This window comes from Gigantopelta aegis, chromosome 8, assembly GCF_016097555.1.
Source record: "Gigantopelta aegis isolate Gae_Host chromosome 8, Gae_host_genome, whole genome shotgun sequence".
NCBI classification, from domain to species: domain Eukaryota; kingdom Metazoa; phylum Mollusca; class Gastropoda; order Neomphalida; family Peltospiridae; genus Gigantopelta; species Gigantopelta aegis.
In genome coordinates, this window is record NC_054706.1 from 36,003,843 (window position 1) to 36,026,422 (window position 22,580).

Here is a 22,580-nt window from a genome sequence, read left to right on the forward strand (position 1 = left end):
CTTGTAATTTTCAGAACAATAAACAATTTTACATTATATTCTTGTCATAGCTGAACATCTATTCCACATTTTCTGTGTGACAAGGGCACCAAAATTCGGATTGCCACCTTAAGTACTCTGACAGAGGTACAGAATTATTTATTCTAAAAATGTTTTTACCTCCACTAAATCACATTGATTTGTGCTAAAATTAATGTAAATGTACAAGTACTCCTACTCAGAAAGCAAAGTTCTTGGACTAAATTACAAACTTCCGAAGAAGGTTCAAAAAGCTTCCAGTTTGGATGATCTGAACTTCAAAAAAAAAGAAGAGGAAAGATGTTCTGCCATCACAGACAGCCCCAAAAGTGAACAATAATACAGAAGGATTGACATCTCCTAGTCTCAGTTAGATGCACGAAGTGCAAAGAAAGTATCTAATGACTACGTGGTGATGAGGGTAATGGACATGTCGACTGCAGCAGTATATCAAACCTTTCAGGCAGAGCATCCACTTTTGACTATTTCAAAGATGAAGTTCAGAAAACTGAGACTAAAGGACATCTTACCATCATCAAGAACCAGAAAACAGAACTGCCTTTGTGAACACTGTGCGAATGTCGACCTAAAACTATAGAGGGCATCGGTCGATTTGCAGCATCTCGGAGCCTACAAGATGTAACATCTAAGGATCGATACAATCTGTCCAGGTCCACTCGGAGGGATGATGGCGGGTACAACATGGCATGCCTCGAAAGGAGATGTGAGAACTGTGGGACCTCTGCAATTGAGATCAAACTGTCCTCTGCTTGAAACATTCAGGGCTTCTAGATTATGGTAGCCCCACTCCCATGGCTAGTGATATTCAATGTTGGGCTAGTAAATAACTACTATTGCCATGCCCGATGGCTAGTGATTTTTTTTGGGGTCAAATGTTGCAGTTGTCTATTTTGTAAATATGAATATCCTACCCCACCCCAACCCCCAATGTCAGTGTTTTTAAGCTTTATCTTCCTCTTTAGGTGACATATCTGATTATTACTATTATTTAGTAAAATTGTATTAACTTAAAGTAAAGTAGGGCTAGTGAATTTTTAATCGTGGCTAGTAAAGTTTTCAAAACACTGATCCCATGGCTAGTGGATTTTATAAAAATTCTATAAGTTCTGAACATTCATTCAACATCAAATGGTTTTCTTTACATGGGAAAACTTCACCTATGTCCACAATGGTTAGATGTCACACGAAGAAGAAGATGGCTAGGCAGAGGAAAACACTCCTGCCGTGTGATTGTCTGTCTGAACTGGTAGAAGAGGCAGTTAGCATATCTAAACACATTCAATGCCAGATAGCAAGAAAGGAAGGAAGGCAGGCAGGCAGGAAATGTTTTATTTAATGACACTCTCAACACGTTATTCACAGTTATATGGCGTCGAAAGACAGTAAGGAAGACATGTATGACGCAGTCTCCAGCGAAGTACCAGCAGGCTGGGTAATCGTCTGCCAGGATTTTGCTGATAACTATTCTTGCTGGTACTATGACGAGGCTCAGGGAGCACATTGGGAACATGATGCAGTGACTCTCCATGCTAATATTACCTCGTACAGGTGCCCTGAAGATGACTGCAGCCTAATGACCAACCTTCGTTGATTTTTGTCAGCAATGACCTAAAAGATTGCCATGATGCTGTACATGCTTCTAACTCGGTAATTATGGACTTTCTGGTCCACCTTGGCATACCCATGACAACAGTTATTTATTTATGGAGCACCCACACAATACAAGAACAAGTCTGTCTTCTGCGACCTTGCATATGATTTTCAAGACTTTGGAGTTGTTGTGAATGTCATTTTTTTTGGCACATGGCATTGCAAAGGACCACGTGACCACGATTTTGGTACACTAAAAAAGGCCATTGATCAGTGAGTCAAGGAAAGAAGAGCAGAAATAGGCAGTTCTTCACCTACTGCAGTGATTAGCTTAGCAAAGAAGATGGTCACGTCCACTACAAAAGATCAATTGTCTTCACTGAAAGTGCTGACATTAAAAGGAACAGAGAGAGGGCGAGCAATCTCAAGCCTCTACCGCAGACAAGATTGCAGCACTGTCCAAGGATGGTGAAACCATACATCATCAGTAACAAAGGAGCTGCTTCTGTTGTGTCTATACAAAGAGGGAGGAAGGCAACTGTCGACATTACTGGGGAATGGAATGTCACCAGTTTGCTTAAATGTAGTAAGGTATGTATCATTCACAACCTGTCATATAAAAAAACTTGATTTTATTTTAACTGTTTCCTGTTTTACACCGTGTTCAATTTACTTCAACCATATGTAATATTTATGTATTTTCCAATTAGTTAAGACAAATGTTTCAGATAAATGTTTTTAGGTTTTCATATTGCTTGATTCTGGGATGTAACCTTTTTCACCTGTAGTTGGATGTACATGTACTATTTTTATTTAAATTGAGCTGCATTTTGAGACACAAGTTTTTAATATCTACTAATGGTGTTTCTGTTTTCTCGGGTAAACCAGGTGCGATTCACAGGTATTTAAAATCTAGTTACTAAATAGCTCTACTGTTTATTTTCAATCAGGGTGCCTACATATCCTGCCACTGAGCCAGTTCCTGTCATTCCTGCAGATGACCGTGTCAAAAGGATGACCCTCCAGGGCCTCCTGCTGACAACTCTTTTCAAGAGAATGGCAATCCACAAGATGATGACAGCCATGGGGAGACTGGCAACCTTTCTGCTGACAACCCTCCTACCCTCCCGACTTGTGATGGATGTTGGTGCTAGTATCTCTGCAGTCAACAAATCATCAGATTAAAATGTTCAAATGCTAGTAATAAATTCACTGGTTATAGTTTACAAGCAACAAAATACATGAAAATTATCTCAATTTTCCTTTTCCGATATTTTGACGTAGCTTATTCTTTGTTTTGTTTGCTAATGTTTTCTTGGTTGATTTGATTATGCTTTATTCTCTTTGGTTTGTTCTTGAAATAACAAGGGAAATGCTTCTTGTTGCAGATAGGTTCAACAAGAACAACAAAACCCATTGCTATTTTGTTTTTATGGAACTGTAAGAAAATTAGTGATCAAAATATTATGGGCTGAATTTACAAAGCCTGTGCATTTAAGAAAAACAAGTCTTTGTAAATTTAGCCCTCTGTTTTTAACTAAAAAGTAAGTTATAATATATGAAATGTGCACTGATGACTATGCAAGTACATAATTGCAAGTCCAGTTCTGCATGTTCCAGGGTTGAAAATTAACATGAAAACCAAGGTTGTCAGCAGGGCAATTGCCATCATTGAGAATTGCTGTTGTTGAGGTATAATCTGCCATATGTCAGGAGCATCACCAATAGCACTTTTATGACGGTAAAGATCCTTAACAATGATAAATTGTATACACCTGGTACACATAATCTGCCAGTGTATAACATTTGTACATACAGTAAAATAACATTTCTGTCATGTTTATTTGCTGCAAAAGAATTAAAGTAACTTTTTTTCAAATCGACATAGGCAGGCTCAAAATTGCTGTTGGTGGGCCATTTCACCTATGGCATTTTTGGGGGGGTTTTGCATATCTTTCTGATTCAAAAACAAACACTGACATGGGTAAAGTAGAAGTCATTTGTTAATATTGCTTTCTCAAGAAAAAAGTTACTCTGTATATGTCGCAAGTTACAGTGTCCACAACTTTATAAGCTTATTACCACAACACATATGAATTTTCTATTTTACTTCTCAATTGCATTGAAATAAGATACCGCAAGACCAATTACCCCTCATTAAATCAATTTATTCACTGTACTTTGGAGTAAAAATAAATGCTTATATAATGTATGTTCGCAATGGTGTATGTTGTTAGTGTCAACGAGAACCCGTTCTATTGGCAATCTTCATTTGAAGTTGGGTAATTTAACATTACATGGGACGATGGGTTTCAATGACAGATGACATCTGTATAGTGAGACCTACGGCAATTGCCTGTTTACGTTCAGTCTGAAAGTGATAACTGATAGCTGATAATAATATTATATCTTGCATAATGTCGCGATACATGCAGTTACAAACGAACAGTTACAAACGAAGTAGGGGCCTATCGAAAACATGTCGATCGAAATTGTGTGACGGTATGATATTGGCCTATGTAGTGTGTAGCGGTAGACATTAGGAATTACTTTAACACCAAATATTAATAAGTAACCAGCATGCCAAGCCTTACCGCTTCTTACTACTTTGAGTGAGAAGACTAAAAAGGTACCGAAATGGTCTTGAGTATAGAAAGCGTCTTCCATTCGTTTCGTAGATCTAACGTTCACAAACTTGGCATTCTTGCTGGCCAATCGGAAGTTCTATAGGGAGTCGATTTGCTCCGATTGCTTCGGAATATATCGGCCGATTACGATTTCTTTGAGCGACAGAGAGCAACCGACTAAAGATGGTTTGTAACGGTGCTTTCATTGGGAGGTTGAAGGTACCTTTGTTATGAAAGGAATACATCCGTTGATCTGAAAGAACGGTTGCCGAAACACTATTTAATTAACGAAAATCCGAAGGGGTCGGGTTTACATGTAAGGTCGGAATATCACCAACCTACCCTAATGCTTTTAAGTATATGGTCTCACTACACAGATGTCATCTGTCATTGAAACCCATGTTAAACTGCCCAACTTCAAGCGAAGATTGCCCATAGAACGGGTTCTCGTTGGCACAAACAACATACACCATTGCGAACATACATTATATAAGCATTTATTTTTACTCCAAAATTGAGAACATTTCCGTCTCAGTTTTTTGCTATATGACTGCATCTGGCTGTAGTACCGGTCCGAACAGGTGGTTCATTAACCGATTCACTCCGGCTGTCACTTGCGCTATATACCCATGTCCCAAAAGGTCGATGCACAATATTACAAAATAACATGGGCAAAATACAGCCAGAAGGCTTACCATTAAACATACATATTGTTTTAATTCTTCACCATTTCCTAGAAGTGAATATGTGAACCATAACATGTGTCACAATTAGGAACTATAGTGGACCGTCATCAATCAACTCTCACCCGGAAGTGATCTGTGTAGTGAGACCTAATTTAATTTTAATTTTTATTTTTTAGGTGATTCAATTTACACTAAATTGTACATGGTTGGTGCCAAATATAGGTCACGTGACATGTTTCCTTTAAGTGTTATTGTTACTTTTCCACCAGCATAATCTAACACCACATCACTAAAAGACAAGTTCTCATTTGAATTGTATTTATTTAACACTAAACTCTCCGCATCTCAAGAATGCATAAAATGCTGTAGCAAATGCTGCTCTCAACATAGTAGCCATGAATGGTGAGAATAACGCTTCCAAACTCGAACACATCTTTACCAAAATCTGACCTGTATAATGGGAAGTCTTGGACGTGTTGTTTGCGTTTGCATTCGTTTAAAAGCTTGTAAAATTGTTAGTATCCTATGCAGGTTATTCCCTTCAGGAGTAATCATCGGATTGTGTCCATGTCGTAGAAAATAGTATCGAATCTCACACAAGTACAATTTGATGGTTCCTAATTTTTGTTTTAAAAATTAATAACAATGAGTGATGAAGTATATCAGAATATCTTCTGAAATGGGTGGTAGTTGCTGTCTGAATTCCCAAGTTCTTCAACTCTTCTCTCAATTTATTTGCCGTCCAGTTATTTGAATCCTCGACTTCGTATGGTTTAGCACGACTTGTCAACGTTCTAGCACGAATGCTGCGACGTGTAGCCATTGCAGATAGCTGCTATCTCCTTCGAAAGTGTAACACATCGTTTCTGTTAGTCCTCTCCACTAAACGTCCAAGAAATAACCAAAGCCGTTACGTATGTTGTATTCACAATCCCCACTGTTTCCAAAGAATTTCTGTTCATTGCTAGAATATCTTGCAAGAGTAATTTTCAAAACAACGCCCAAAGTAACAAGCACCGACCCTTAGAAAACCATGAATCCTATTTACTCTGATACGGTGCATATAAATGCTAATAATGACACATCATTTGGGTTAGAAAAGAAAGGGCTTCGTATTGGTAATCTTAATATCCAACATATTATGCCAAAAATGGAAGAAATTAAAATCACACTAAAACAGTATCGGTCTTTAGACATTTTAGGTTTGTGTGAAAAGAAAGGTGGCGGTATTGTAGTTTATATTAAGGAACATATACCTTTCATTCGCAGAAAGGATCTGGAAAGTGTCAGTATAGAATCTATATGGATTGAAATTCAATATCCCAATACTAAATCTTTTCTAGTAAATTTTGTATATCGACCTCCTGATTCATTTCAGTCTTGGATTGATCTTTATGAAATTGAAATTAGCAAGGCAAATGAAGAAAACATTGAATTGATCATACTTGGAGATTTTAACATTAATTATGTTAATGGGTTTGCAAACAAAAAATGGTCACAACTAGTATCTAATTATGACCTTGCACAGCTTATTACTAAGCCCACCAGAATATCAGCAGAGAGTGCAACCACAATAGATCACGTTTATTCTACGCATAGAGAACATATTATTGAAATTAAGGTACCGTGTTTAGCTATGAGTGATCATTACCCAGTCTGTATAACTCGTAAAATAAAATGGGTCTCTGAAAATAATTTACAAGGCTATACAAATCATAAAACTATCACTTACCGATGCTATAAAACATTTAATGAAGAACAATTTATCTCTGATTTAGCAATGTCTGATCTAGATGGTATAAAATTTATTAGTAATCCAGATAATGCATTGAGTAAACTGTACTCAATTCTAACTGAACTGCTAGATAAGCATGCCTCAGTTAAAACTAAAAGGGTTAAAGGAATGCACCAACCTGAATGGTATTCTGAAGAAATTAAACAAGCCAGGCAAAAGAGAGACAAGTACCATGGGTTTAGAAACTGGGAACTGTACAAAGTCTGGAGAAACAAGACAATAAATCTTATTGACAAAGCCAAAAGGGATTTCTTTAATAATGCAGTTTCTGACAGTAAAAATCCTGGTTATTTCTGGAAACACCTAAAAAGCATTACACCATGTGTCAACAGACATCCAGTACCAGTAAAGTTGATATATAACAATAAAACTACCACAGACACATTGGAAATATTAGAAGATCTAAATCAACATTTTGTAAATATATCAAAATTATTCCCCAAAACAAATTCCAAAACACTAGTATTTGATACTCTTGAGAAACTAGTCCGCCAGAGATTACCTATTCATAGTTCCTTCAGCCTGCGATATATTACAGATATTCAGGTAATCGATATTATCAATAAAATGGACTCCAATAAATCAACAGGTGTTGATGGTCTTGGTCCTAAATTACTAAAACTATGTAAGGAATATATAGCCCCCTCGGTAGCATACATTATTAATATGAGTACCTTTTCACAGAAGCTGAAGACAGCAAGAGTAATGCTATGTCACAAACGTGGATATAAAGAAGACCCTAATAATTACAGACCTATATCTATTTTACCCACAATTTCTAAAATATTTGAAAAACATGTCTCAAAACAATTAAAAGATTATCTTTACAAATATGAACTACTACACGATGCTCAGTCAGGATTTAGAGACAAACACTCATGTCAGACAGCACTAACATCTCTAATAGACCAGTGGATGGAACAACTAGATAAAGGAAACATGATTGGTTCTGTATTTTTAGATTTGAGCAAAGCATTTGATTTGGTGGATCACCAAATCTTGCTACAAAAACTTCAGGTATATCGACTTCACCGAGTACAGTTGAATGGTTTAAGTCATACTTAAACAACGGAAAACAGCGTATACAAATTAACAATATTAGCTCCAAAGAATTGGGTATAGTATCTGGTGTGCCTCAAGGCTCTATTCTTGGGCCTATTTTATTTCTTATGTTTATAAATGATCTTCCATTATCTACCCAAAACGTCAGTGTAGATATGTATGCAGATGACACGACATTACACACATCTGGCAGACATTTGTCAGTAATAGAGACTACGTTACAAACAAACTTAGATGCCGTAAACTCTTGGTGCATCAATAATAATATGTCTATAAACCCATCTAAAACTACATGTATGTTAATTGGTACACAGCACAAATTGGGCCAAACTGGTAAATTGCAACTAAATATCAATAATAACCCTATAGCACCTACTCATTGTCAAAAACATTTAGGACTCTGTGTTGATCAAAATCTTAGTTGGAACACACAAGTTGATCACATTTGTTCACAAGTTTCATCTAAACTGGCTCTTTTGCGACGAATTAGCAAATTTCTCACCCCAGAATCAAAATCTCTATTCTATAATGCATATATTCTTCCCATATTTGATTATGGGTCAGTAACATGGGATCGTTGCAATAAAACATACGTTGACAGATTAATAAAGCTACAAAAAAGAGCGGCTAGGCTAATCCTTGATAAACCACTGCTAACTCCTTCAGCAGATCTTTTTAAGGAATTACAGTGGTTGCCTTTTGATTATAGGTGCACATACCATACAGGTACATTAGTATATAAGGCGTTGAACAATCTGACACCTGCATATATAAGTGATTATTTCATACCATCATCAGGCTCAAATAAATATAACCTGAGATAAGCAACACATAATAATCTTGTATTGCCAAGACCCAACACTGAATTGAATAAACACTCCTTCAGATATTCTGGTGTTGAAACATGGAATACAATCCCAGATTCTATTAAAAAGAAGTGTATCCTTACTTTCATTTAAAAGACAATATAAGAAATTTATATATTCTTAATAATAAACGGTAAGTAAAGTGCAATTTTATTTGTGAAAAAATAGGTTTAATAGCGAAAAACAACGCCGTAATGGTTAACAACTAGCCGTAACTAGGGTGTGTCCCTTTAAGACTATTGACATAAATTCGGATAATATCTTAATAGAAATATACCCTGGGCTAACAAATGACATCTGATTTACTGTGTAACTGGAGAAAATTTTATAACGAGAGATTTTTAAAGAAATTTAAGTAAAGATGCACCATCATGTTTGCTCTCATTACATAAATAACAATAACAATGAAATAAAATAAAATAAACATATAAACTTACATATTAATCGATACCATACATAATTTTTGCGTAATTAATAACTCGATAATGTGAAACCTGTGCAGTAGCTTCCCATAGAATCCATTACCTAAAAACTGTTCCTCCTGTCCTACATAATGGTATTGAAACATGTGTTGCCTTGTCATTGAATGATATTACATGTATGTTGTCTGCTACTACCGTAACTTGGACTTCCCCCTTTATTATATGTCCATGTATAGCATACATTTTTTTCTGCTTCTTGATGTAAGTCCCAGGCTTAATTTTACATAAACCTTTATCTTCTCCAAGATGGTATTTTTTGTATTTATGCTTGGACCTTAAATACGGAAATTCCTGGTGGGCCTACACTTCTTTTCTGGTATGATAGCTTTTCCTTGACCGCCAGTTGAATACATAATATGTATATATATATACAATATAGACATTTTGGCACTAACAATTTACCTTTACCTGATAGAAAAGGTCGAAATATGATAGGAATAAACATAATCAGTTGCTAGATACAAGGTTTTCATAACAGATAAACAGTTGTTTTCAAATATGTGTTTTACTTTTTTGACATTTTCCATACTTTCCATTGCCTGGACATGTACGAGGTTTTGACAACAAAAAGATAATAGATTTATGCTTCTGAAAGAATAAAAAAGTGAAAATTGCCAAAAATGCACATATAACCATCTATTAATTACAGAATAGATGAATTTATCTAAGGAAGGGAAATCATATTTGATAATGTTACAGCAAGCTTAGAACCCGTTTCAAACACTGGCTTGTTCGCAGCGGTCAGAGTAACAACGAGCATAATATCCGGTTTATTGCCGCCCTTTTTCATTCCTTTGTCTGAAACCAACCATATCAGTTTGAAAAAAAATTGGCACAAAAATAGTAAAGAAACCCATCCCTCCCACCCATTGTTGAGAATGTGTTAAGATAGAAAGATACTGCTGTTGTGTGTTTTCTTTTGCAGTGATGCTGTTGCCGAGCTTGGATCTGTGCCAGATTGTGAAACTGCAAGAAGTCTGGACATATAGTAACATGCAGCAGCCTAACATCCTGTTTTGTGTTCACCATGTTTTGTGTTGTGGTCTATCGCTTTTCCGGAGGTTTTTACACAATGTTCAAAGTAAAAGTTTAGTGTTTTTAGTGCGAGACCTTCATGGATATTTCTCAATTTAGTGTGTTGCTGGACTTGTTCGTAGAGCAAAGTGACAATCATATTCAATCAGTGATATTCCTGAAACAGTCACAAATTTGTAGAATGTGATTACATATCATATTTTCTGTTTAGTTATTAATGACTATCGGAGACATCATTAGAAGCTATCTTGGAACTTTTGAAATATTTATATGGGATTATAAATAATAGATTTGATTAAATTATTATCTTTATTATAACATGGCACGGTTGGGTTACATGACACATGGCGATTACAGGTTGCGTAAAGTAACAGTATAGGCAATGTACATATGTATATATTTTTGGGGGGAATTATTATTAACAGTTAAAAACCTTTTGGCCTCTGTCATCCCAGGGTCAAGGGGAAATAACTGATGAGTAGTAAATATTAACAGTTAAAACACTTTTGGCCTCTGTTTCCCAGGGTCAAAGGGAAATAACTGCTAGAAATTATTAATACGGTATTTGATTGTTGGGACTCGCCATAATGGTGTTGTCGGCAGCCCAGTTGTGTTGTATTATGTTGTCGCTATTGGGGCTCGCCATAAATGATGTTGTCGGCAGCCCAATAAAATATTATGTAATTCAGCCGTGACCCAAAATATTTGCCACATTTACATTAACCATCATTTATATTAGACCAAGTAAATCCATATATATATACCTGTTTAGAAAATAAATTATGTATTGAGATCATGTTGTTGTCTTGAAACTTATCTTTGATAAAAAGTTTTCTTAGTTCAGCGACGATATGCTGTGCAAAAAAGTTGCAAGAGTTAAGTCTTTCGTCACGCCTGAAATAGTGCCACTAACCACCTAGGGCTGTAAATTTCACTCCCTGCGGACTAACTATCAAATTATGGAGTGGATGGGCTGTAATAATGAAATGGAGCCGTCTGAGTGGGGATGGAGATTAGAAGGTGAAAAACTCAATCCGGAGGCACGTATTCAGATGATTCACTGCAACTGTTCGGGAGGGTGCACTACTCAAAAGTGTACCTGCCAAAAGCATAAGATGGAATGCACCAGTGCATGTGGGCATTTCTACTTATTTTTTAGCTTATAGCCAATTGAGGTTCAAGCACACTGTCCTGGGCACACACCTAAGCTATCTGGGCTGTCTGTCCGGGACAGTGGGTTAGTTGTTAGTTGGTTAATAGCTTGTGAGAGAGAAGAAGGAGTAGTGGCCTTACACCTACCCACTGAGCTGTTAGAATTCGCTCTGGGTTGGAGCCGGTACCGGACTGCGAACCCTGTACCTACCAGCCTGTTGTCCGATGGCTTAACCACTGCGCCACCGAGGCCGGTATGTGGGCATTGCCAAGTTGGCAAAGTTCTGTGACAATATGACAAATGAGCCATGATAAATTAGGATGATGAACAAGATTGAGTCTGAGAAGCAATAAAATAGGATATTATGTGTCATGACGTCAGTGCTTATTTCCAGAGTTGTGCCTTGATTACTTCATTGATGACGTCATGACGCCAGTGCATATGCAATGTTCATTCCAGGAACTACTGTTATTTGAAAAACATAAATGAAAATAGCATTAATTATAACATCAGGTTTAAAAACACTTGCAATTTGATGGTTATCAATAAGATTGTTGACGTTTTTTTGTTGGTGGCCATCTTGTTTTTTTATGTCATTTTTAAAAGACTTTCCCATGTGTCAAAATTGTCCACAAATTGTTCTCCACATCGAATAATACAATAAACGATCATACAACATTTTGTTGCAATTTTTTTGTGTGCATAGGCGTACGGTCTCCCGTTTTTGTAAAAGGGGGGGGGGGGGGGGGGGGGGGGGGGGCAGGGATTTTGTGCCGAATTTAACGAAAACCCCTGAATCTGGATAACAACATTTATTCATATTAGCAATCCAACCAAACAGCTATATAGATTACATGGATTACAACTAATTTTGAGAGTAGAATGATGGAAATACATGGTGAAATGGTTCAGCACTGGGGGGGGGGGGGGGGGGGGGGGGGGGGGGGGGGGGTATTTTAGTACTTTTTCGCGCCATTTCCATTGGGAAAATGAAGTACTATAGTCCTGTTCAGTTGTTTAGACCCTAAGGTTTTTGCAAATGTTACGTTTAATTCCTATTCAGTCCTTGTTTTCTTTACATCTGCATGAAAACAAACCCAAACCCCGACAGGTTTTACATACAATTCATCATCTAAAATGCACGAAGTTGACTTATTTCAATTTAACAAAAATATCTGTATATTTTGAATGCAGGTTCTTTCTCCTACAAATAACTAATGCTATTTGCTATTTGCTACGTGAAGGCCATTTTAGCTTGTTTCATTGAATCAAGGTTATATATGTTTTGGAATGTAAAATGTATACCAGATTTGTCTAACCTTTTCTTTAAACATATATGTAAAAATACATGTAACCATTCCAAGGCATGTACATGTACATGCAGTATATTGAATCAATTTTGCCAATACATTATTTATTTTATTTTTATTTTATAAATTATATATTTACATACTGTATCTAACCTAACACAACTGGGGTGTAGTAACAAATAAAAATCAGCTTACACAAGGTCGGGGTCCACAGTGTTAGGTCTGGTAGGCCCTCCCCTTTTTTTTTTCTTTTAATTGGGATCCCTTGTGGTCAAATCTACAGTATTTATGGTGGTGCTTTTGTGATGCGCAAAGCAATTTTGTAAACCAAAAAGCTATTGTTCCGACTTTTTCGGGGGTTCCACCACTTGCCCATCCCCTAGACACGGCCCTGAATGTCCAAAATACTATAACATTGTTTGTACATATCAATCAAGTCGATGGTCAATAACATATTATTTTGAAAGAATAATCTTTGATTGTACATGCTGTTGTAGCATTGTGTAAATCACGTGAAATAAAAGTATAGAAGGGTATATAAGTTCACAAAAAATGTATTACTGGACATTCCATACATTATTGTTATTTGAGTAAGATCTAGATATGCCGCCTATCGAATTGTCGAACGAGTTGCTGGTGCACTTAGAGTTTCGGTTTCAACAGTGCAAAGAAGTATAAAAAATCTAAACGCTACCAATCCGAGCACAGAATGCATTGTTAAAGAAGCTGACCAAAAACTCATCGATTTGCTTGATAAAGATGCCATTAGACGACGAGTATACTGAGAGGGCTAATTACCTATATTACATAATATTAATTTGGCTTGGGGGGATTGCGGAATCAACATATCGATATCAACATTATGTAGAACACTTCACGACCTCGATTTTAAATATCAACATATTTCTACAACTGGAACTATTTTTACATGCCCCAATACCACTAAGGTTTCAGGCATTTACAACTGGGAAAGTGATTTTTGAGAACGCCAATATATCAGATAGGAGACTCTCCTATCTCCATGAAGTATACAGTTTACGAGAACAGGGGTGTTTAATAGTATGTCAATATGAGACGTGGGTGAATGTTAACCACACGACATCCCAACACTGGACAGGTATCCATCCGGGCACAAGCACCGCCAATCACCTGCCTAAATTAGACACTACTCATCGAGTTCCTAAACTCTGTTGATGACTGGGAAGGGAAAACGACTTATTATCTATCATGCTGGCTGTGATAAATATGGACTAATAGGTGGTTGCGACTTGGTATTTGAAGCTAAAAAAACAAACAGACGGAGACTACCATGGTGAGATGAATCATGAAAATTTTATTAAATAGCTTGAAGAACAACTTATGCCTTCTTTACTAAAGCCTTCTGCCATCGTCATGGATAATTCTAGCTACCACAACACATTAACTGAGATAACACGATGTCTTACACTTAACGCCAAGACGGACGACATACAGTCGTGGCTACGAACCAAGATAATACCTTTTGAGAATAACATGACAAAACCAGTTCTTTATGATCTTGTGAAAACTAACAAAGGTGCACCGCAGTGTGTTACTGGTGATAATGCCGAACGCCATGAACACCTATGCCTAAGACTGCCGCCAAGACATTCGGAACTGAATCCAATAGAACTGATTTGGAGTCAAGTAAAAGGGCACATAACTCGTCATGATGGTAAAATGACCATAGTAAGCAAAGAACTAGCACTTGGTTTGAATTCTATCACACCTACAAACTTCTCTGACGCCGTTAAACATGTAACAAAGATCGAAGAAGATTTCAGAAAGCAAAATAGTTTTATAAGAAATAAAATACTACCTTAACGAAGACCGTGATGAAGAAATAAGTTCGTTGATTAAGTTGTTTCTCCCTACCCATCAAGTATATGACGTTCAATGCATTTATTAACTCTTTAACACTGAAAACAATTTATTCCCATGACATTCATTATCAGTCACTATCAAACAACCTATCAATTGAACAAATATAAACGTGTATTACAAAACACGGACAATCAATACAAAACCATATAAAATACACCTACATACGAAGCCAAATGTGGGTATACACTATTCTGGCCACGTGTGTGCAATATGTCACACTGAACATCACGAGATTAAGACCTCGCCCCAACCCCCCTCACTAAAAGGGAACGTGACCTTCAGATGAACACTTGCCCGTGCATTAGGAAATAATAAATATTATATATTATTCATGGACATACAACCTGATAGTCATAATGTATCAATCTACAGTGTTTTATCCCCAGTAGCAACCAAACTTATTTATTTTTGTATCAGTACATTACATTAATGACAGTAGCAGGCGCGGATCCAGAAGTTTTTTTTTAATAACGCGGGCCCAAAACCCGTTGTTGCTTGTGAACAGGAGTAGTAACAAGGCCTACCGGGCGTCATGACCTACTTCCCTTGACCTTGACCTTGGTGCACTTAGTAGGTGTCTGGCCTTGGTGTGAGTCATAGTGGTGTGGTCTACTAGGGTGAACGCTCGCCCGTGTCCCTGACCGACTTAGGTTGGTACTGATGTCCTTGGACTGGCCCTGACCGAGTTGTTTAGCATTGACCGACTTAGAAGGCAGTGACTGGTATACCTGGGCAGGTGTGCGACCTTGGTGTAAGTCATAGCCTTGACGTACTTGGTGTGTGACTCGTCGCCTAGCCTTGACAGGGATGGTGTAGGATCCCAAATTGCTACTAATGGGAAAGTGCAGCGGGGTTCCTCTCTAAAAATGTCAGAAGTATGTTTCACATCCAATAGCCGATGGTTAATAAATCGAGATGCTCTAGTGGTGTCGTTAACCTACCACTTCTAAGGACTGCCCGACGCGAGGTAGTGTATTTAATTTTATCGCGCTGAATGATGAATGGTTATCACTGCTGACATCCGGCAAGTGATGGTATCTTGTGTTGTCAGTCTCTAAATAAAATACTCTATGGAACTTCTAGAAGTTACGTTCTCAGAGTCTGGCAGAAAGACGAAATGATTAAAATAGGTGAAAAAAGGTATTCTCGTTCTACACTATCTGATTTTTTTTTTTTTTTTTTTTTTTTTTTTTTTTTCAGTTTCAGGCAGCACCGGACATGCCGGGTACCCGATTTATTTTTCAAATTCCTACCTATTTACAATCAACCAGGTTCTCATTGAATATTAAAATAAGGATGTACATAAATATATTTGTGCTTGTATTATAATAAATACAGTTTATTTAGTGCGTGCTTGTGTTTTTTGTATCTTTTACTATAATTAGTGTGTATTGCTTTAATACTTATTTACAAGAAATTAACCTGGTTTGCAGACCTAGCCCCCAAAGCTACAAGCCGGGGGGTCCAAGTCTGTTTTTCTACATTTTTGTGCACTTAGTCATTATTTCTCATAGTTTATAAGTAATGTCGAAGGCGTCATTGCACGAGGCAATGACCTCTTCGATACACCAGTGTTTAAGGAATTTTTCTTTTCTGTCTGGCCGCTCTAAGGCGGCAAAATATTCTGTTTCCACCCTTGAGTAAACCAAGTGTTTAAAAAGTGCCATTTCATTACATGGCTTATTTCCCTCTAATAGTTTTCTAGTTGTCCATATTACCCTTATTGCTTTGCTCCAGAGAAAAATTCCTAGCTGCGATGCATAATTACCAAGTTTGTATTTAATGCCAAAAATCATGGCATATGGGTTTAAGCGGAATTTATTGCCTAAGAGTTTTTTAAAGATAGGTTCAATTTGTTTAATAAAAAGTTTGGGTTTTTAGCAGTGAAAAAAGGCATGCAAGACTGAGTCCACTCCGTCGCACACAAGGCACTCCGGGGTGGGCTCGATCTTCCAGTCATATAGATGTTTTCTAACTGCAATTACATTTCTAATCATTTTATAAATTAAGTCAAAATCGGGATTTTCAATAAAGCCGGAGTTTTAGGTTTTCCAAATATTTTGCCAGTTTATGGTTTCATTAAAGGCTGTTTCCCACCTGGTTTTAAATGATGCATCTTTGTAAGTTCTTAATAGCAAGACTCCGTATATGTCCTTCGTTTTCGCGACTGTCACGTCCTTTTTCGTATCACCTACGTTGATACAAAAGATGGCGTCTAAGTCACCATCAAAGGGGTCTTCATTTCGTAGTGTCCATAGTAAGGTCGGCGGTATGTTGTCTTGTAGGTCTTTTAATTGGCGGTAAAATGCCGCGCTAGTTGATCAACCAGCGAAGTCCAAAAAGTCGTTCGTTCCCATGTCCCAGATGTCTTTGACTAAATTTAGTCTTTCTCTAAGTATAACATTGTGCTGTTTGTGTGATATGGTCGGATTGTCGTGAAGCGGTTCATAGATTATTTGTTGGTAACTGTCAGTGTCTCGAGTAATGTCAAGGTCATTCCAAATTAAAAGAATATCCTTGTATATATTCGGCATTGATTTAAAGTTAGCTTTGTTATTTATAATCTTACATTTTAGAATGTGTCTTTCGATATTTAAATCTTTGTATTGGCCTAAAAAATAATCCGCTAGGGCTTTCCAATTACCTTCCCCTTCTAGACTTAATAGTCTACTTACAAATTTAATTCTTTGTGCTTTAATTTTTAGCCGAATATTTACAACACCCAACCCACCTAATTCTTTAGGTAGTTGAATTTGCTCTTTTGATATAAAATGTTTCCTGTAACTCCAAATGAAATCGAAAATCATTTTATCAATTTGTTTGGCATATTTTTCCGGAAGTTCCAAAACGTTTGATAAGTACCAAATGCCACTAGTTGCTAAAGAGTTTATTGCAACTACTTTACCATGTAAAGTTAAATTTCGGTTACTCCATATGTTTAAGATTGTTTTGATTTTTTGAATTTTGGGTTCCCAGTTATCAGCTGAGACATCAACATTTCCGAAATAAAAGCCTAAAATTTTAATTTTATCGTTTGTCCATCTTATATCAAGAGGCGTATCTTTCTCGTACCTAAGTTTTCCCATCAGGAAACCGTTAGTTTTCTGAAGATTGACTTTAGCACCTGATGCACGTTCATAAATATTTAGGATATTAAATAATTGTTTTACTGAGTCTAAGTCTGATAAGGTCGCGTTTCCGTCGTCTGAATACCCTACCCACTTACTAACGAAGCCATCTGGTAAAGTTATCCCATTAATTTCGGAATCTTCCCGAACAGCCTCTGCCAAAGTTTCTGCTACTAAGATATATAATACTGTGCTGATCGGGCAACCCTGTCTAATTCCCCTAGAGAGATTGAAATAGTTTGACACATACCCATTTACTTTAACAGCGGATTGAATATCCGTGTAACAAGTTTTAATCATTTTAATAAAGTTTGGCCCAAAATTAAATTTTTGTAGAACTTTAAACAAAAAATCCCATTCCACCCTATCATATGCTTTTGTTTGATCTAAAGATAAAATTAAGCCCGGTAATTCATTACGATTTACATATTCTATTAAGTCTCTTATCAATGACGCCCCGTCATGAATTGATCTGCCTTTTACTGAGCATTTCTGATTTGGGTGTATTATTTTTGGTAGAAAATCTCTGATTCTACTTGCCAAAACTTTTGTAATAATTTTGTAATCACAATTTAATAAAGAGATTGGTCGCCAGTTTTTTAAAAGTTGTTTTTCGTTGCCTTTCCAAATTAAAACAATAACACCACGGCGCATGGTAAAAGTTAATTTTTCCTTATCAAAGGCATCGTTAATTACTTCTACCAGATCGCTACCAATTAGACCAAAAAAGTTCCGGTAGAATTCTGCAGTCAAGCCATCACAACCTGGTGACTTATCATTGGCAAAAGATTTAACAGCTGATGATACTTCGTCAAGAGTTATTTCCCCTTCACACGCGTCTCTGTCTTCATCATTTAATGTCTTTGTCATTTTGTTTAATAAATAATTTTGTGCCGAAACGTCTGTCTTTTCTGATGTGTAAAGTTTTTTTATAAAATTTAGTTGTTTCATTTAAGATTTCATTTTGATTTTCAATTAAGTTTCCATCTTCGGTTATTAAAGAGTTCATATGTTTATTGTTAGCTTTTTGTTTTTCGAGGTTTACAAAATAAGCCGTGCATCGTTCGCCTTGTTCAATTTCATCCACTTTGGCCCTAATTCTTGCCCCTTGTAGTTGTATTTGTTCATAGTTTTTAATTTTATTTTGTACGTTAATTAATTCTGCGTAGTCGTCTAAGTGTCCAAGTTCGTCTAATTGTCTTAAGAAAATTTTGTCTTGTTTTAAATTGTATATGTATGTCCTTTCAGTCCTTCGTTTTTGTTTACAATAGTCTGTGGTTAGTGATTTGATTTTAACTTTACCCAGATCCCACCATAATAGAAGATCATTATAATTTCCCTTTTTTGTTTTCCACGTCAGCCAAAAGTCGTTAATTAAGTTTATGTAGTTTTTGTCTTTCAAAACACTGTTGTTAAATGCCCATAGTCCTGGTCCTTTGTTGTTTTTGTCGAAAACCCGCTGTCGCCACTACATGGGCTACTCTTCCGATTAGCAGCAGCTGGATATAGCCCAATGGGCCCACCGACGGGGATCGATCCCAGACCTACCGCACATCAAGGGAACACTGAGCTACGTCCCGTCCACACAGGGTTATTAGAGGATGCTTGTATTGGGTTCTGCTTGAACATAATAAATAAATAAATAAAATAAAAACAAATAAAGAAATAAAGAAATAAACTAATTTAAAAAATAATAATAGAAAAAAAAAAATCCTCTACCACATGAGATACGAACGACGTACCTTTCACGTTCAAGTCGACTACGCTAACGACTGAGCTACCGAGATATATGCAAATCCTGTCATTTAAACCATATATATGTGTGGGTGGGTGTGCGCTCGCGGAATGAAGCGACGAAATAGGTCAGTTCATAATAATCTTGTGAATGCGCTATCAGATAGTGTAGAAAGAGAATCCCTTTTTTCACCTATTTCAATCATTTCGTCTTTCTGCCAGACTCTGAGAACGTAACTTCTAGAAGTTCCGTAGAGTATTTTATTTAGAGACTGACAACACAAGATACCATCACTTGCCGGATGTAAACAGTGATAACGATTCATCATTCAGCGCGCTAAAATTAAATACACAACCTCGCGTCGGGCAGTCCTTAGAAGTGGTAGGTTAACGACACCACTAGAGCATCTCGATTTATTAACCATCGGCTATTGGATGTGAAACATACTTCTGACAGTTTTAGAGAGGAAACCCGCTGCACTTTCCCATTAGTAGCAATTTGGGATCCTACACCATCCCTGTCAAGGCTAGGCGACGAGTCACACACCAAGTACGTCAAGGCTATGACTTATACCAAGGTCGCACACCTGCCCAGGTATACCAGTCACTGCCTTCTAAGTCGGTCAATGCTAAACAACTCGGTCAGGGCCAGTCCAAGGACATCCGTACCAACCTAAGTCGGTCAGGGACACGGGCGAGCGTTCACCCTAGTAGACCACGCCACTATGACTCACACCAAGGCCAGACACCTACTAAGTGCACCAAGGTCAAGGTCACGGAAAGTAGGTCATGACGCCCGGTAGGCCTTGTTACTACTAACAGGTGGATGGGATAAGTTTTCATTTTTTGTGTGTATTCTGTAATATATATTGTTTGACAAAAATAAACGCGGGCGTGTCACCTGGACTCCCCGCCTGAATCGGTGACTGAATTGTTTATTGACTTATGCTTTCAAACTGTTTCTTAAATGTAGGCCATACTATAATATATTCCGCTAGGAAGGTGAAAAAGAACATTACAGTGATGCTTTTGTTATGCAAATAGCCGTAGTTATTTGTAGGAGAAATAACCTGCATTCAAAACATAGAGAGATTTTTGCAAAATGGAAATAAGTCAACTTCGTAGATTGTGAATTGTATATGAAATATGTCGGGGTTTGGGTTTGTTTTCACGCGTATGTAAAAAAAACAACAACAAGTATTGAATAGGAATTAAACGTAACATTTGCAAAAACTTTGGGTCTAAACAATTGAACAGGACTATAGTATTTCATAATTTATATACAATAACATTCGAGTCGATAAAATAACATATTATAAAATTTAATTGGCGGTGTAGCAGAATTATTTAAAACATATTTATTATTAGTTTTAATATACATGTATACTCTTTTTTTTTAGTACCGGCCTCGGTGGCGTCGTGGCAGGCCATCGGTCTACAGGCTGGTAGGTACTGGGTTCGGATCCCAGTCGAGGCATGGGATTTTTAATCCAGATACCGACTCCAAACCCTGAGTGAGTGCTCCGCAAGGCTCAATGGGTAGGTGTAAACCACTTGCACCGACCAGTGATCCATAACTGGTTCAACAAAGGCCATGGTTTGTGCTATCCTGCCTGTGGGAAGCGCAAATAAAAGATCCCTTGCTGCCTATCGGAAGAGTAGCCCATGTAGTGGCGACAGCGGGTTTCCTCTCAAAATCTGTGTGGTCCTGAACCATATGTCTGACGCCATATAACCGTAAATAAAATGTGTTAACTTTGAGGTGGGCGGAATTTGGAATACGAATTTAGTAGTTAGGACAAAGACCGAAAGGAATATGAGCTACACAAATTTAAGTCCAAACAATAAAATTAGAGTACTCGACCGACTTTAAATTTGAGCAATTTAGACGGGCTGCGAAAATAAACTGCGTCGGACTGTTTACAAAAAATTAAACATAAAATTTTGAACTGCGGCCGAAATGTTTTAAGTCCAACTAAGCCCAAAAAGGAGGTGCCTGTTCTAAGAGAGGGTGCGAGATCATCAGCTCGGGAAGAAGTGGAGCAAGTCGATGTAACACTCTCCCCGAAGCATTGCTGAGTATTCTTCCGGAAGTATTAGCTTGATAATCCGATGGATGATTGGATTATCCATGTCTGCCTTCAGCAAGCCTTGCCGGTACATCCCGTTCCGCACCGCTCCGCAGTCAAGTAGAAGGTGCGACTTCCCTCGACATACTGGAACTGGTACCGCCCTTTGGTCTTTGGGACGAAGGGGCCTGGTAGTTGAGAGGTCGCAGTGACTCCCCCCCCCCCCCCCCCCCCTTCACACACTCGCGGTACCGTCCAGGAAGCTTGTTACGGGCAATCTGCCAAGTCGTGGGCAGTGTGTCGGACAAGTCCTGGACCGACACCTTCCTCTTCTTGGCGTCACGCTCCGTAGCAGCTGTCGCAACAACTTGTGGAGGCGCCGGTGAACTGGTTGGTGCGGACATCACTCTTCCGGTCTCCATCGGCGCCGGTGCTGCAAGAGGAGGGACTGTCACTGCCGGTGTGGCATGACATATGGCCCGCCGTGACATACGGCGCGGTGAATACATTTGACCAATTAGAACTCGGCTCAGAAATTACTTCACAGGTTTTCCCAACCTGTCAATTTCGGCATGACAAATGGCCCGGTCTTGCGGATTTGTTGTGATTTTATCGAAATTAGGTAACAAAAAAATCAAAGTTGTTATATTTCGTTATTATTTCATTATGCTCCATATATAAATATATCAGAGGAAAAGCAGCTCTATACAGTTTAGAGTTTATATATTGTTGAAATACTTTTTGAAGTGTTGTTTACATTACGTTTCTATTCACTTCAGGAAGTTACTGCTCGAAAGAAACTGTGACTGTGAGCTTTACTGATTGGCTTTGCAATGTTGTCTTAATTATATTTTTCTAAGTTGTTAAACATTAAAATTTTGATGTGCTTTTCAAATATAAAATTCTTATTTCTTAATTTTCGTCACAATTTTTGACCGGGTAATCTAAACTTAAAAAGTCTCAAGTCTACATATACTTAATTTAACCCTCAATGAGGAATTGGGGGGAAGGTTCATATGAAAGGTGAGTCCGCCTCACAGGAAATTTATTATTTGAAAGAGGTGCTACGTCGGTATTGGGAATCTAAGTGTGGCAGACAGGG